Below are 15821 nucleotides of genomic sequence, written 5' to 3' on the forward strand. Positions count from 1 at the left end.
CTATATTTTCTCTTTTATAATGATTCAAATTTCAACTTACTTGAAATCAATAGTTTTCATCTCCCACCACATTTTTGAAAACAAATCTATTCTAACCAAAAGAAAAATTATACATACTTGAAGAGGAATCTCTCCTCTAGAACTTCATATAATTTTACATTTTTGTAATATGATTTTGTCACCCAAAACTAACATCTTTTTGAGAGTTAAAATGCGTGCTTGTAGAAATTTTTAATTACAATATACTATATCCAATTAAAACACTATAAACTCTATATGAGAATATTCTTGATATTGAGCTCTATAAAATGGTGTTTATATGTTGCTAAAAAAAAATGATAAAAAATAGTAAGAGTTATTGAAATGACAATGTTTTGAAATAATTTTATTTCTTTAGTAATTGGATACAAACTAGTATAAAACATGCATTTAATAGACATTTCCAATTGGAAAAGTGTCACATCATATATAACTTAGCTAGAATGAATTTATCTGGACCATGTGTTCAAACAAAATTGATTTTTGGATAGAAATACTCAAATTTTGTCATTCTAATAAGTCACCTTAAAAGGTGACACAGCATTGTACTTTTACCCCCAAGTGAATGATCAAAAGTCCTCTAACAAGGCTCACTCCTGATAGGGTGATTAGAATCTTTTAATCAGGTCACATTTAATAGTTTGGATTGTAACCTTTAATAGGGTTGGCCTTTCACAGGACATCACTTCAGAAGAGTGAGAATTAGTAGCATGTTACTAGTAGTTTTTCCCAAATAGGGTTTCCACTTAAACCATTGTGTCAAATGTCTTGTTAAATTTTTTATGCTTCATACATACACTTTTGCAAAGTTGATTTGATAGTAACCTACAAGTTTAAGAGTTGTATGATCTAGTATGGATGCATGCATTGTAAATATGTTTTATAGATATGGTTTCACTAAGTTGTGAAAAAATTTATTTATATACCTGGACCTTGGATAACTGATTCCCCACCCCCTATTAGTTATTCTAAAGAATTCCAACAAGGATAGCCAACTAAAATCGATAAAGATGAAAGTTGTATGCAAGGAAGATGCACCCATCTCCTCAAAACAAAGAGAAGACATGGAAACTTACTATTTTTTATATCACTCAAAATGTATCTGTTGCTAGGGTTTTGTGCTAGAATATGATTTTTTAATGCTCCATGAAATTGGTGAAGGTAATATATCCATCAAATTTTTGGATAGTTCAAAATTATCTTTTTTCAAACTGATTGTCATGTCCCCCATAATAGCTATACTATGTAGAAATACAATAACCAAAATTCCTATTGCATCTATTACTAATAAATAATCTAAAGAAGAAAGAAAGATAAACCTCAATTTTTGACAATAAGGTGGATACAATGGCGAGTCTATTGCAAGATGCACCTTTTACAAGGATAGCCTAAGAATGATTTTTTCAAAAAAACTGATTAGTAATGCTAATAAATCCAATATAGATCATTTAATTCAATATGTTTCAATAAAATCACTGAATCTTATTATTTCACCACAAGAATGACTTCAAATTGGATTCTGACTGCAAAGTTATGATAGTCTGATTAGAGTCACCATGATTACATAGGCAAATCTAAGCATTGGAAAGTGAATAGCTATATAGAGAGATATTATTTGTGAAGCTTTATCTATAATGGGATATCCTCGTGATGTATCATTTTACCCTATTTAAATAAGGAATTACATATGGACATGTGGAAATCCATTGGACATTGAAAGAAAGATTAACAAATGATAGATCTCACCCTATTAAAAATGTGACTACTCCCACCCAAATAAGATCAAAAGTCAAGCATGTACTATTCCAAATTTTTGTAGAGGGGTGTACATTTCATAAAATTTTAAGGTAGTTGATAAACACCTCTAATTTTTCACCTAGCATGTTAGCAAAGGACACCTCATCCTTATTAGTACAAGGATCAGTTGTGAAGCGTATGAAATCTCAGTTGGATATCCCTTCTTTTATGAAATTAATGCCATTAATGAAAAATATTGAAAAAAATATCAATGAAAACAATATACTCTAGAACATTTACCTTGTAATAAATGTCCTTTGGTGTAGTGGGTTGTCTCATCTATCTAGGGACTAGAAGATGATTAATGGAAAATATATACCTATTTCAACCTAAAATATGGAGGAAACAATGTTCTTAAATGATACATGTGGAAAAATATTCATATTCATGTGGATACATATGACAAAATATACCAAAAAAAGGTTCTAGACCTACAAAGTGACATAATTTTCCCATCTTTCGGTGCATATCATTTTATCCTTACATCTAAAAAAAGATTTTGGCACTCTAAATTGAGAATGTGCTTGTAGCTACATTCCATATGCATGGAAAATAGGTGAAGCTGAGTAAATGCACCAAATTAATATTTATTTAATAGGTCTATTAAGTTTTTAAAATTATAGACCATTATGAACATTAGAACTCTAGCTTCTATGGTTGAGAGAATGTCCTTCCCAAGTTGTCACATTAAAATTCTTGATTTTTTTGCATGCTGAGGACATTACCCTCACCTATAAGAGTCAAAGTTACAATGTTCTTTATGGTCTATAACTTAAAATACCTAATTAAAGACCTCTAACAAAAAAGAAAACCTATTACATTTTCATCTTTTCCTTGTGAACTATTTTATAGAATCCTCTTGTATAGGAAAAAATATTAGTTTTATACATTTTGTGAAAAAATAGGTGCTCCTAAAATAGTTAGTTGTCATGCAATCACAGGTTAATGTTGAGCTTCACTTGTTTTTGACAATAGTTTAATATTCTCTACCAATCAGGGGCAACCACATGAAGCTAGAAGCTCATTCTCCACTCCCCAACATGTAAGTTCCTCGTTAACATCTTAAATTCATTCATTTATTATCTATTAAAAAAATGTAACATTCATTAACACATAAGGTTCATTACAACATGTTAGATTGTGGTGACTAATCAAGAAAGTACTGTACATACTTCATAAATTCTTTGGTGTAACCCTAAAACAACATAAAATACTTCTATAAAAGGGTTTAGGGTTAGGGATTATTTCATAATTGTGATGTGAAATTGGTTCTTGCAGTGGTATTGAGCTGTAAGGGATTACATATTGTAATTAGGTTGTAATCACTGAATCATAATAATAGTGGACTTGCTATTTGGTGGACATAGCCCAGGGATTGGGTGAACCACGTTAAATCTTGATGCCTTGTGTTTTTTTCTGTGTGATCTATTATTTTTTTTGTTATTGATTATATTTGCATGTAATTTTTATTTTTGTCCATGGTTTAATCCTAACAAGTGGTATCAGAGCAAGGTTTTCTTTCAGTTATCCTCTACAAGAAAGTCTCATGATTAAGTGGGAGTCTCATGGTTGAGTGGGAGCAATGGTAGAGGAGGGTAAGCTGAGGGTTAACAGGTTTAACGGGTAGAACTTCTAGTTATGGAAGATGCAAATGGAAGACTATCTTTATTAGAAGGATTTATGGAAGCTGTTGGAAGGAAATCCAAGAATCAAGGATATATGTCAAATGATGAATGGGATCTTTTATATAGAAAGGCACTTTGAAGCATTTGATTATGCCTAGCACCATTGGTGGCATTTAATTTTACAAAAGCAAAGACAACAAAAGAGTTGATGAAAACCCTAGCAACACTATATGAAAAGCCCTTCGCTTCAAACAAGGTATTTCCGATGAAGCATTTATTTAATATGAAAATGGCAGAAGGTGGATCTAATACAGAGCATTTAAATGGGTTTAATACTTTTACTAGTTAGTTATCCTCTATGAGTATCAATTTTGAAGAAGAAATTAGGGCTCTCTTGATTTTGTGTTCTTTGCCTGAAAGCTGGAATGGCTTGGTAATGGTTGTGAGTAATTATGTTCCTAGATCTAGTACCCTAAAATATAATGATGTGATTAGTGTTATTTTGAGTGAGGAAACTCATAGGAAATCCTCAGGTGGATCTATATAAGGAAGTGCTTTGAATGCACAAAGTAGGGCTAGAATGACTGAGAGAGGAAGAAATTTCAAAAATCATGAGAAATTAAGAGGAAAGTCAAAGGGGAGGAGGTCTCAATCAAGAGGACCAAATGGCTACTAGTACTGTGGGAAACTAGGGCACAAAAAGAAAGATTGTTGGAATTGAAAGAAAAATAAAAGAGATAAATTAGATGGAGATAAAGAGGTAAATGTGGTAAGTGACAAATCCGAAGAGGATGCTTTGCTTCTATTTTTAGAAAGTGTTGATGATTCATGGGTTTTAGATTCTAGTGCTTGTATTCATGCTTCACCTCATAGAGGTTATTTCATTGATTATGTCCAAGGGGATTTTGGGCTTGTTTATTTGGGAGATAATGAACCCTGTAAGATTGTTGGAAAGGGAAAAATTAAGATTGAGTTGTAGAATGGGAATCATTGGCTACTACATGAGGTAAGACATGTTCCAAGGCTGAGTAGAATTTAATTTTAGTAGGTCAACTCAATGATGAGAGTTGTGTAGTTACTTTTAATGATAAAAATTGGAAATTTTCAAAAGGTTCCCTTGTAGTAACAAAAGGTGTGAAAGTAGGCACCTTATATCTTTATACAGGTCATATTGTTCCTTCTACTTTAATTGTTTCAAAGAAAAATGAATGTTCAGGAACAATTGTTGTAGTTGAGCAGGGATAACAAATAGCTACTGTAGATTCTGATACAATGTTGTGGCACAATAGACTTGGGCACATGAGTGAGAAAGGTATGAAAGTAATTCATTCAAAGAAAGTTTTACCAGGTTTGAAATGTGTTAATATGAATTTCTATGAAAGTTGTGTGAATGGAAAATAAAAGAGAGTGAGTTTTGTGAAGACTGGGAAGGAAAACAAAAAACAGAAATTAGAGCTTGTGCATACCGATGTATGGGGACTAGCTCAAGTATCTTCCTTCGGAGGCTCTCATTATTATGCTATATTTATTGATGATGGAACTAGAAAAGTATGGATTTATTTCCTTAGATAGAAATTTGATTTTTTTCAAACTTTTAAGAAATGGAAATGCTTGGTTGAAAATGAGACTGGTAAGAAATTAAAATGTCTCAGATCTAATAATGGTGATGAGTATTGCAGTCATGAATTTGAAGATTATTGCTCCACTAATGGTATTTTTAGATAGAAAACTATTCCAAGGACTCCGTAGAAAAATGGAGTGGCTGAATGCATGAACAGGACTATAATGGAGCATGCAAGGAACATGAAGTTGCATGTTGGGTTGCCCTTATACATGTGGGTCTAGGCTATCAATACTATTGTATATTTGATTAATAAAGGTACCTCTACTCCTTTGGGTTGTGATATTCTAGAGGAAGCATTGACTGGTAAGAAGGTGAGTTATTCTTTTCTCAAGACCTTTGGTTGTGAAGCTTTTCCTCATATAGACTCTGAAAATAGAGCCAAACTGGAAGCTAAATCAAAGAAATGTGTATTTGTTGGATATGGCATTAATGAATTTTGTTATAGGCTTTGGGATTTTGAAAATCAAAAAATTGTAAGAAGTAGAGATGTCATATTCAATGAGAAAGTGTTGTACAAAGATCTGTTGCAGCAACATGAGAAGAAATAAGATGATTATGTAGTGTTGGATGATACTCCAAAAACTGATGTTCTAGTCATTCCTCATGATGTGCAACAACTACAACAACAAATACCACACACCAACGAATATTAGATGGTCAAAAAGGCAAATTAGACCTCCAAAAAGATTCTCTCGCTCTTTGTATTCAATTTTATTTACTGATACTGGTGAAACTATGCAAGTGGATACTAAGATTCAATAGGCATCTACAATGGAAGATGAAATGGACTCTTTGCTGAAGAATAAGACATGAGATTTATGCAAGTTGCCTATAGGTAAAAGAGATTTATAGAATAAGTGGTTTTATAGGCTAAAAGAAGAGGATGGAGGTAAGAAAAGATTTAAATTCAGGTTAGTTGTGAAAGGATTTCCACCAAAAAAGGGCATTGATTTTGATGAGATATTTTCTCCTGTTGTTAAGATGACTTCTATTCGTACTGTTTTAAGTCTTGTAGCTACTAAAGATTTTCATTTGGAGTAGCTTGATGTTAAAATAGTCTTCCTTCATGGTGATTTGGATGAAGAAATATATATGGCTCAGCCATAGGGATTTGCAGTCAAAGGCAAGGAGAACTTAGTGTGCAAATTATAGACAAGTTTATATGGCTTGAAGCAAGCACTTCGGCAATGGTACCTAAAATTTGATAGTTTTATGCATGATCATGGATATAATAGGTGTCATTCATATTAATGTGTTTATTTTAAGAGGTTGGATGATGATAGCTACATTATTTTATGTTTATATGTTGATGATATGCTCGTAGCTAGGTCTAACATGGATCATATTAAGGAGCTGAAATGCCAGTTAGCACATGCATTTGCTATGAAGAATTTGTGGGCAGCAAAAAAAATCCTTAGTATGAAGATTTACAGAGATAGGAAGAATAGAACATTGACACTATCTCATGTTGATTATGTTGAGAAGGTGTTGTGACATTTCTCTATAGAGAATGCTAAAGCTATCAACACACCTTTACCTAGTCATTTGAAGTTGACTCAAGAGATGTGTCCCAAGACATAGGAAGAGGAGGATAAGATGTCCAAAGTACCCTATGCTTCAGCTATAGGAAGTTTGATTTATGCTATGGTACGTACCAGGTTAGATATTGCACATGTAGTGGGAGTTGTTAGTAGGTATATGAATCATCTAGGAATTGAGCATTGGAATGTAATCAAATGAATTCTCAGATATTTGTGAGACACATCCAATAAGTGTTTACACTTTGGGGGCTCGACAATTGATTTACAGGGCTATGTTGACTCAAATTTGGAAAGGGATATTGATACTAGGTAGAGTACTATAGGTTATGTCTTTACTATTGGTGGGGCAGCCGTGAGCTAGGTTTCTAGGTTACAGAAGATTATGTTCTATCCACTACAGAGACAGAGTATGTTGCTACTACAGATGTAGCCAAGGAGATGATATGGATTTAGTTCTTCTTGAAAGAATTGGGAAATCCTCAAAAGGATAATTATTTGTTCATATATAGTCAGAGTGTCATTCATCTTGCAAAGAATTCAGCTCTGCATTCAAAGAGAAAACACATATAGTTGTGGTTGTTAGTGTACTTTCTTATTTTTCCTATTTTGTTAGGTTTTTCCTACAGTTTTAATAATCTCTCTTAGGTTAATAAAGCATGTCTTATTAGGTGAATGGTTGTGAGGTGTCACCTTCCTACATGTGAGCATCCATTAGCTATCTTGGGAAGATAATTTGCTATCTTTAGTCTGATAGATGGTTGCTCCTCATTGGTTGGTGTTGCCGCCTCCTCCCTCTTCCTAGTCTATATAAGCATGCTACCTGGCTTGTATTTGCATCTCTTGTTTTTGCATCCTCTTAATGCTATTTTGCTTCTAGCATTTGCATTACTCTCTTGGAGACTAACTCTGTGTTGCTATTTTGATTTTGTATCATTTGCATTCATAGTTTAGATATTTATTCTTTGCACTAGTTTTCTAGGTTATCAATCTTTTTAGATTCTAACATGGTATCAGAGCTTTTCTATGTGCAAGAGTAGATTTTAGTTTCTTTATTTGAGAGATTCGAGGGGGGGGGCGCTAACAAATTTTATTATAGTTTTTTGAAAAATGAAGTATGCTCTTCTCTTGCATCTTTGGATGATCTTGAGAATTACAAAAGTTTTGACAAAAATGGTTTTTCTTTGGGGTTTCAATCTCAAATCTGACAACCAACTTACATATTTGGAGTTTTTAATCAATATTGCAGGTTCTAGCATGCCATTGATGGACTTAGGAAGCTGATCCAGCATTTGCATGTCATATTTTGGTTGTTGGGGTTGTTTCTTGATTTTTGGAGCCATTTTTTACTATTAAAGGCATTTGATTTATACTACAGCAACATCTTCTGTACATCAACAAGAAAAATGCTTTCTAGGTTTTGTTTGTGGCCTCGAACAACCATCTGGGTATCTTTTAGATTTTGCATGCAACCTATATATTTTGCAAGATCAAGTGTGGAAAGCTACATCCATACCCCTCTCCATTGGTAGTCACAAATTTAAACATAATTTTGAAATGTCTCATTCTTGCTCATACGGACTCCAATTTTGACGATTCTTATTATGACCTTGGCTTATTTTTTGTGCTCTATCCACTAGTGGATTTTCATTTTTATTTTTGTGCATAAATTTTTCAAAAAATTTAGATTTGTGGCTGTAACTGTGCACAATTCTCATTTTGGAAACTTCGAAGGATCATAACTTTATCATACGACCTCGTATCGAAGTGATTCTTTTTTTGAAAGTGCATGATTTTTTGAGTAGATCACAATGGTGCTATTTTTTTCCTTGATTATTGTGCCTAAGTTTCACTTTCAACATATGCTCTTCATGAGGGTTTGTAATGCATTGAAATCAAGACCACTAAGTATTTCTTTCTAGTGGTAGTTGTAAACACACTAAAATAAAGTGCCAAATCATATTTCTTTTGGGGGTGGTTATTTGATTGAGTAAAAAGGGGGGGCATTGTCTTGGCTGGGTTCTCTTCTTTTTAGCATTTCTTTTCTGCACTTCTTCATCATGGATCAAACAAATATGCCCATCCTAACTCCATACAATTACTTTGAGTGGAAATCATGCATGAAAATTTACTTAAGGAAAGCGAGATTAAATAGGATAACTATGGGACTTGAAACTAAACCTAATAAAGATGAAGATAAGCCTAAGTAGTTTAACAAATGTGATGAGGCATATGAAACATTGTGTTTGTCTATTCCTCCTGACTTGCTATTTCACATTGAGTCTTTGGATACACCAAATGAAGTATGGACAAAGCTAGAAACACTATTTGGCACACAAGATTCAATGAGGGGTCATATGTTGGAAAATGAATTAATTAGTTTAAGTCCAGGCAATTTCAACACAATCCAAGATTTCTTCACCAAATTGAAATCGCTAAGGCTGTAGTTAAAATAATGTGGAATTGAAAAGAAAGATGAACAACTGATTCTTAGTATTCTCTCTAAGCTAAGTTCAGAATATTTTATGTTTGTCTCTACCTTCTATGCTACTAACTCTAGATGATTTTGCTGTCAATCTCACTTGAGAATAGGACAAGCTAATCCAGATGGGCACTCTTAAGTCCTCTAAGCCACATGCCTTAGCAACCAACCAAGGCACAAAAGAACAAAAAGGACAAAGTATTAACAACAATAGTAAGGATGAGAAACAAAACAATAGTGAGGAAAACAACGATCAGATACCAATTGTTTTAAAAGCAACTATTGATACCTCATCCTCTAAGGGTGATAAGCCTAAGAAAGAAAAAAGTTAAATGTGCCTATTGTAAAAGACCCGATCATGATGAACATAAATGTTTGAAGAAACAAATTGATCACTTGACATACGTTCTTGAGAAGAATAATATTAGTGTTCCTGAGTCTATCAAACAAAGTTCTAATGAAGAGTCTAACAAGGTAAAAGAAAACAACAAGGGGAAAGGAAAGGGCAAGGCTCTTGTTGCAGTTGCTTCCTCACCATCCACTTGGATTCTTGATTTGGGTGATTCGCACCACATGGCTTCATCTAAGGAAGAACTTGCATCCTTGGAGCCATGTACTATACCTTCTATTTTGATGGGTGATGGCACTTCTATTGAGGTGTGTGGGAGAGGGTCTGTTGATGTGGGGGATGGCACATTCCATGATTTTCTTTGTGTACCTTCATTATCAACTAATCTCCTATCAATATACCAGATCACTCACACAAGTTTAGGCAAGTGGGTTGAGTTCACTCCTGATTTAGTGGAGATATGTGAGTTGCATAGTGATTCTGTAGTTGTAGTTGGGAGAGCAGATCATCAGTCATGACTCTATCTGATTTCTCACTTTGTTCCTAATCCTCCTTCATTTGTTTTTCTCACTCACTCTAATGATGTGAGTAAATTATGGCATGAGCAGTTTGGCCATCTTAACTTCTACTATTTGCATTAGCTCAACCAGCAGAACATGGTCACAAAGTTGCCTTTGGTTCAATTCTCAGGAGGTGTTTGCCAAGGTTGCATTCTTGGTAAGCATCCTAAAGAAAATTTTGACAAAAGTAAGGCATGGAGAGCTTCACAGATACTAGAGTTAGTTCATAGTGATTTGGCTGGTCCATTTCAACATCCTTCTTTCAGCAGGGCCTGATATATCCTCACATTCATTGATGACCTTTCTCAATATACATGGGTGTACTTTCTCAAATAGAAGTTAGAGGTATTTGATCATTTTCAAGACTTCAAAAATTTTGTAGAAAAGAAATTTGGGAAAGCCATCAAGGTTTGGCACATAGATAATGGTGGTGAGTATGTCAACCATCGGTTTAAAAGATTTTCACTTCAGAGGGGATTGATTTACAGCATTTAGTTCCATACAATCCTCAACAAAATGGTGCTACAGAATGGAAGAATAGATCCTTGAAGGAAATGGAAAACTATATGATTCACTCTAGATCTCTTGCACCACAGTATTGGGCAGAAGCCATTAACTGTGCTTGTTATATCTAGAACCATGTTCCTCACTAAGCCTTGAAGGGAGTTACTCATTTTGAAGCTTGGAATGGTTGGAAACCATTAGTTAAGCACTTTTGAGTTTTTGGCTCCCCTACACAGGCCCACATTCCTATAGAGAAATGTAAGGCCTTGGATCTGCAAAGAAGACCTTGCATATTTGTAGGTTATTCTGATGGTATGAAGGGTTATCGGTTGCTCCACCCTACTACACATTAGTTATTCATTGAGAGGACTGTCCAATTTGAGGAGGGATTTTCAAGCTCACTTTCTATCACTTCTCCAACTCCTTCTACCTTGACATTAGAGTCACTTGGAATACATGACAGATCTTCTAATGAGTCAGATTCACCTGAACAGTCTTTTACCTCTACTTCTGATGTAGAAAGTGATTCAGAGAACTCACCTCATTCCTCTCCTAGTCATCATTCAAAGGTTAATGATTCCCCTCCAGATTCTCCATCTTCCTATCCACTTTGGGCTAGACAAACCTTGTAGTCTATAGGTGATTGGGTTGGGGATCCATCAGACAACAAGTGAACTCGTTGACAATTCCAGGATGATCCACATGTCTTCATTGCTACTGCCTCAGATCCACAGTCCTTTCATGAGGCTTCTGGTATTCCTGAGTGGGATACAACTATGCAGGAAGAGTATAGTTCCTTGATGAGGAACCACACTTGGAATCTTGTCCCTCTGCCTAAAGGAAGAAAACTTGTTTGATGTAAGTGGATCTATCAGACAAAATTTGCAGTAGATGGGTCAATTAACAAACACAAGGCTTGCTTGGTCACCAAAGGATTCTCCCAGGTTCCTAGGATTGACTACTCTGAGACTTTTGCGCCAGTTGCCCGAATCAATTTTATTCAAATAATTCTTGCCATTGCTGCAGCTAATCATTGGGAAGTACATCAAATGGATGTGAAGAGTATTTTTCTTCATGGTGACCTTCATGAGGAGATCTACATGGAGCAACCACAGGGATTCCTTCAGGATTCTTCACATGTGTGCCATCTTTGAAAGTCTCTCTATGGCCTCAAATAGGCTCCTCAGGCCTGGTATGCCAAGATGGACTCCTTCCTTCTATCAGTTGGGTTCACTCGGTGCCATTTGGATCCTTCACTATATTCAGGGTTCTCATAGTTGTGGGATTCACTACGCAGCAGGTATTGAGCTTGATTTGGTGGGCTACAGATATTTAGATTAGGCAGGTGATTTTGAGGATCGCAAGTCTACTTCAACATCTTCTCACTGAGTTTGATATCCAAATTAGAGGGCCATCAGTCATATTTTGTGACAACCAGAGTGCCATTCAGATCTCATGGAATCTGGTTCATCATCAGCAGACCAAACACATAGAGGTCCACATGCACTACATCCAGGAGCTCATCTATGGTCATATCATTAACCTTCTCTATTTTTTGACTTCTGAGCAAGTTGCTGATATCTTCACCAAACCCTTCATTGAGAGCAAGTTCCTTCATTTGCGAGCTTTGTTGGGGGTGCGGGATGCTTCATCTTTTGGGTGGACCTCCTCCTCTCACTCGAAGTCCTGATTTTTTTTGGGGGGGTCTCTATTCTCTCTCTTTTGGGAAATCTTATGTACATGGGTACCTCATCAGGCTTGACTTGTCGGGACCCATTTCTACATCCACCTAAGCTTCACTTATGGGGGGGTGTTAGTGTAGTTTCTTATTTTTCCTATTTTGCTAGGTTTTTCCTACACTTTTAATAATCTTGCTTAGGTTAATAAAGCATGTCTTAATAGGTGAATGGTTATGAGGTGTCACCTTCCTACATGTCAGCATCCATTAGCTATCTTGGGAAACTTTGCTATCTTTAGTCTAATAGATGATTGCTCCTCATTGGTTGGTGTTGCCACCTCCTCCCTCTTCCTAGCTTATATAAGCATGCTACCTAGCTTGTATTTGCATCTCTTGTTTTTGCATCCTCTTAATGCTATTTTGCTTCTAGCATTTGTATTACTCTCTTGGAGACTAACTCTGTGTTGCTATTTTGATTTTGTATCATTTGCATTCATAGTTTAAATATTTATTCTTTGCACTAGTTTTTTGGGTTATCAATCTTTTCAGATTCTAATAGTGGTACCATTTCATTTGGTCATTTTTGGAGGATGGATAGTTAAAGCTGGAGAAGATACATACAAATGACAATCTAGAAAATATGTTGACAAAGGTAGTAACAAGGGAGAAGTTGAACTCCTCTTCAGCTTTGGTTGGTCTTCTAGACTGAACATGAATAAAAACAATAGTAGCATCTAGGGTGGTTTGATCCAGTGGAAGCCCCATGTGGTAGCGGTATTGCTATAGGATCAGTCTCCAAGTGGGAGATTGTTGTTTAGTGTGGAGCTTGATTAGTCCCCAAGTAGGAGATTGTTAGATTGTGGTGATTGATTAGGAAAGTACTGTACATACTTTATAAATTCTTTGGAGTTCGGGGCAGTGCCTTGAAATTTTTTTTTTGGCCTGTAGCTGATGTGTGGATGACATATGGTTGACATGTTGTAACCCTAAAATAGCATAAAATACTTGTATAAAAGGGTTTAGGGTTAGGATTGTTTCATAATTGTTATGCAAAATTGATTTTTATAGAGGTATTGAGCTGTAAGGGATTATAGATTGTAATTAGGTTGTAATCACTAGATCATAATAATATCGAACTTGTTGTTTGGTGGATGTAGCCCAGGGATTGGGTGAACCATGTTAAATCTTGGTGCCTTGTGTTCTTTTCTGTGTGATCTATTATTATTTTTTGTTATTGATTATATTTGCATGTAATTTTTATTTCTATCTGTGGTTTAATCCTAATAGAACATTCACATGAACATTACAACATAGGATTCAATAAAACATGAATATGAACATTCAATATCACATAATTAAAATATCGAGACATAAACATCAGTCATTATCAAATAAGTTACATAAATGAGAATTGTTTCCTTTTTGTCTTTTTCTTCTTCTATCCTTCCCTATATTTGTGCACAGGAATATCCCTATCATCATCAACTTTTCTTCTCACCCATGTGTTTGAAATCTAATTGAAAATATCATTGTAAGAAGAAGATTGATTAAAAGAAGGAGATTACTGTTAAAAATATATATTCAATCATTGTTCTGTCATTGATGTCAAACCTACTATTAGCTAGAATGAAAATTGCTTATAAGATCCAAGTACTATCACTTAGTTGATTGATGAAGAGGATTTAATCAACAAGATGTAACAAAAGCACTCAAGGGAAAGGTTGAGTTATGGTTTTGTATTGAAGTGCAAGGATCAGTTAAGACAATGACCAAATGATGTATTGATAACATACTTGAAGATATAGAGGTTGTTCACACTTAGAAACATTAAAGGAATAAGTTGGAACAAGATTGACTACAAAGCTTAAACTAAATTCATTAGTAAGTGTTGAACAATTTAGTTCAAGCTGAGAAAATTTTTAGTTATTGCTAAACAAATGACAAATCCAGTGTGTGTTGAGTAATATAAAAGAAGTCAAGTGTATTCAGATGCTAAGAAAAGTAACAGGTGTCAAGCATCAAAAAAACTTAGTGGATGCCAAGTGAATCCAGAGTAGTTGTCAAGCATTAGTAAAACGTAGTTGATGTTGAGTAACATAGCATGTACCGAGCACCAAAATTTTAATAGTGTCAAGCTACTGCATTATTGAAAAGTTAAAGATTCACCAAATTTGAGCCAACAAGTTTGTTACCTTGAATTTTGTGAACCAGTTGGAGGATAAGGATGATGAGTTGGTGGCACAAAATTCTATGTAAACCATTCTTGAGAAAATTCAAGAGGATTCTTCATGATTTTTCTAGAAGGAACAAAATTTGGGTTAGATTCAATGAATCCTACCTAACCCATTCAAATAGAAATCAAAGGAGGGAAGAATCGAGCAGGAAAAGAAATTCTATACTTCTATTTAAGGAGTCACAGATCAAGAAGTAAGAGTTGTTGGATTAAATAAAGCTTTGATTAGTGGTCAGAAGGAAGATTGCACTAGTATATCGAGCATGAAGACTCAAGGAAATAAAGCTTGAAAAGAGGGCAAACTATAAAGAGTAGTAGAGAGTAAAAGCCAAGAAAATATGAAGAGCTAAATTTTGATCTAATATCTAAAAGATAAGTTGTGAATTGTAATCAAGTCAAAACCCATTATGGGTAAGTGCACAAAGTTGTGGTGCCAAAAGGGGGGTATAAGTGGACACCTTTTTCTTGAAATCTACAAATTTCGAACTTCAACAAGAATTTGAAGATAGTTACGCTCAAAATTTTTAGATATGACAAAAAAAAAGTCGTAGTCCTTTGAATCTAGTTTCTAAACTACTAATTTTTTTTCAAAATGGTTTAGTTTTAGGTCCTCAAAAAAGGGGGCCACAAAAAGTGGTACTGTTTATTCCAAAAAAACATAACACAGTACAAAGTGTGGCCCCCCTAAAATTTTAACTTTTTTATTGAAAGTTTTTAATCGCTCTAGTCAAAAGTTACTTAACACTATGTAGTTTATCCCAGATTTTTTGAGTAATTTTATAATGTCTATTTTTTTTTTAACGAATTTTTTAACTAGACACATCCCAAAAAAGTGAAATATCTATGTGCTCCCCCTAGAAATAATTGAAAACTAATCTAAAATCAAAACTTTTTTTTTTCAAAGTGTGTAGAATGGAGTCTAGTTTCTTAAAAACTAAGTTACAAAATTCGATGAACGAGCTAAAATCTATAGCCCAATTAGTACGTGGTGGTTTTTGACAAAAAATGAACATACATTCAAAAGAAATTATAGATGAAAGGCTTGAAATAGTTCAAATTAAAAATAAATTATATGGTTAGATAGCTAACACAGAGACCTATAATGCTATGTAACCCGATCTTATCGATACCCAACCACGAGAAATCTTGAAGGGGAGCACAGAAGAAAAAACAATCATTTTTTGTATGTTTGCTGAAAAACACATCTCAGGCCTGTTCATCAAATCCAAGCCTTTGGGTTGGATCTCCAAGGCAAAACTAAGCCTTAGGCTTGGGTTTGATTAAGGTTTAAATAGTGTGTGCACCCTATAGCGTGCACGTGCTATTTAAAACTCATCTCTTAATAGCGCGTGCACACTATAGGGCATAAGCACTATAGTGCACATGCACTAT

This window comes from Cupressus sempervirens, chromosome 3 (assembly GCF_028749045.1).
Source record: "Cupressus sempervirens isolate cs-2001-9-10 chromosome 3, ASM2874904v1, whole genome shotgun sequence".
Lineage (NCBI taxonomy): Eukaryota > Viridiplantae > Streptophyta > Pinopsida > Cupressales > Cupressaceae > Cupressus > Cupressus sempervirens.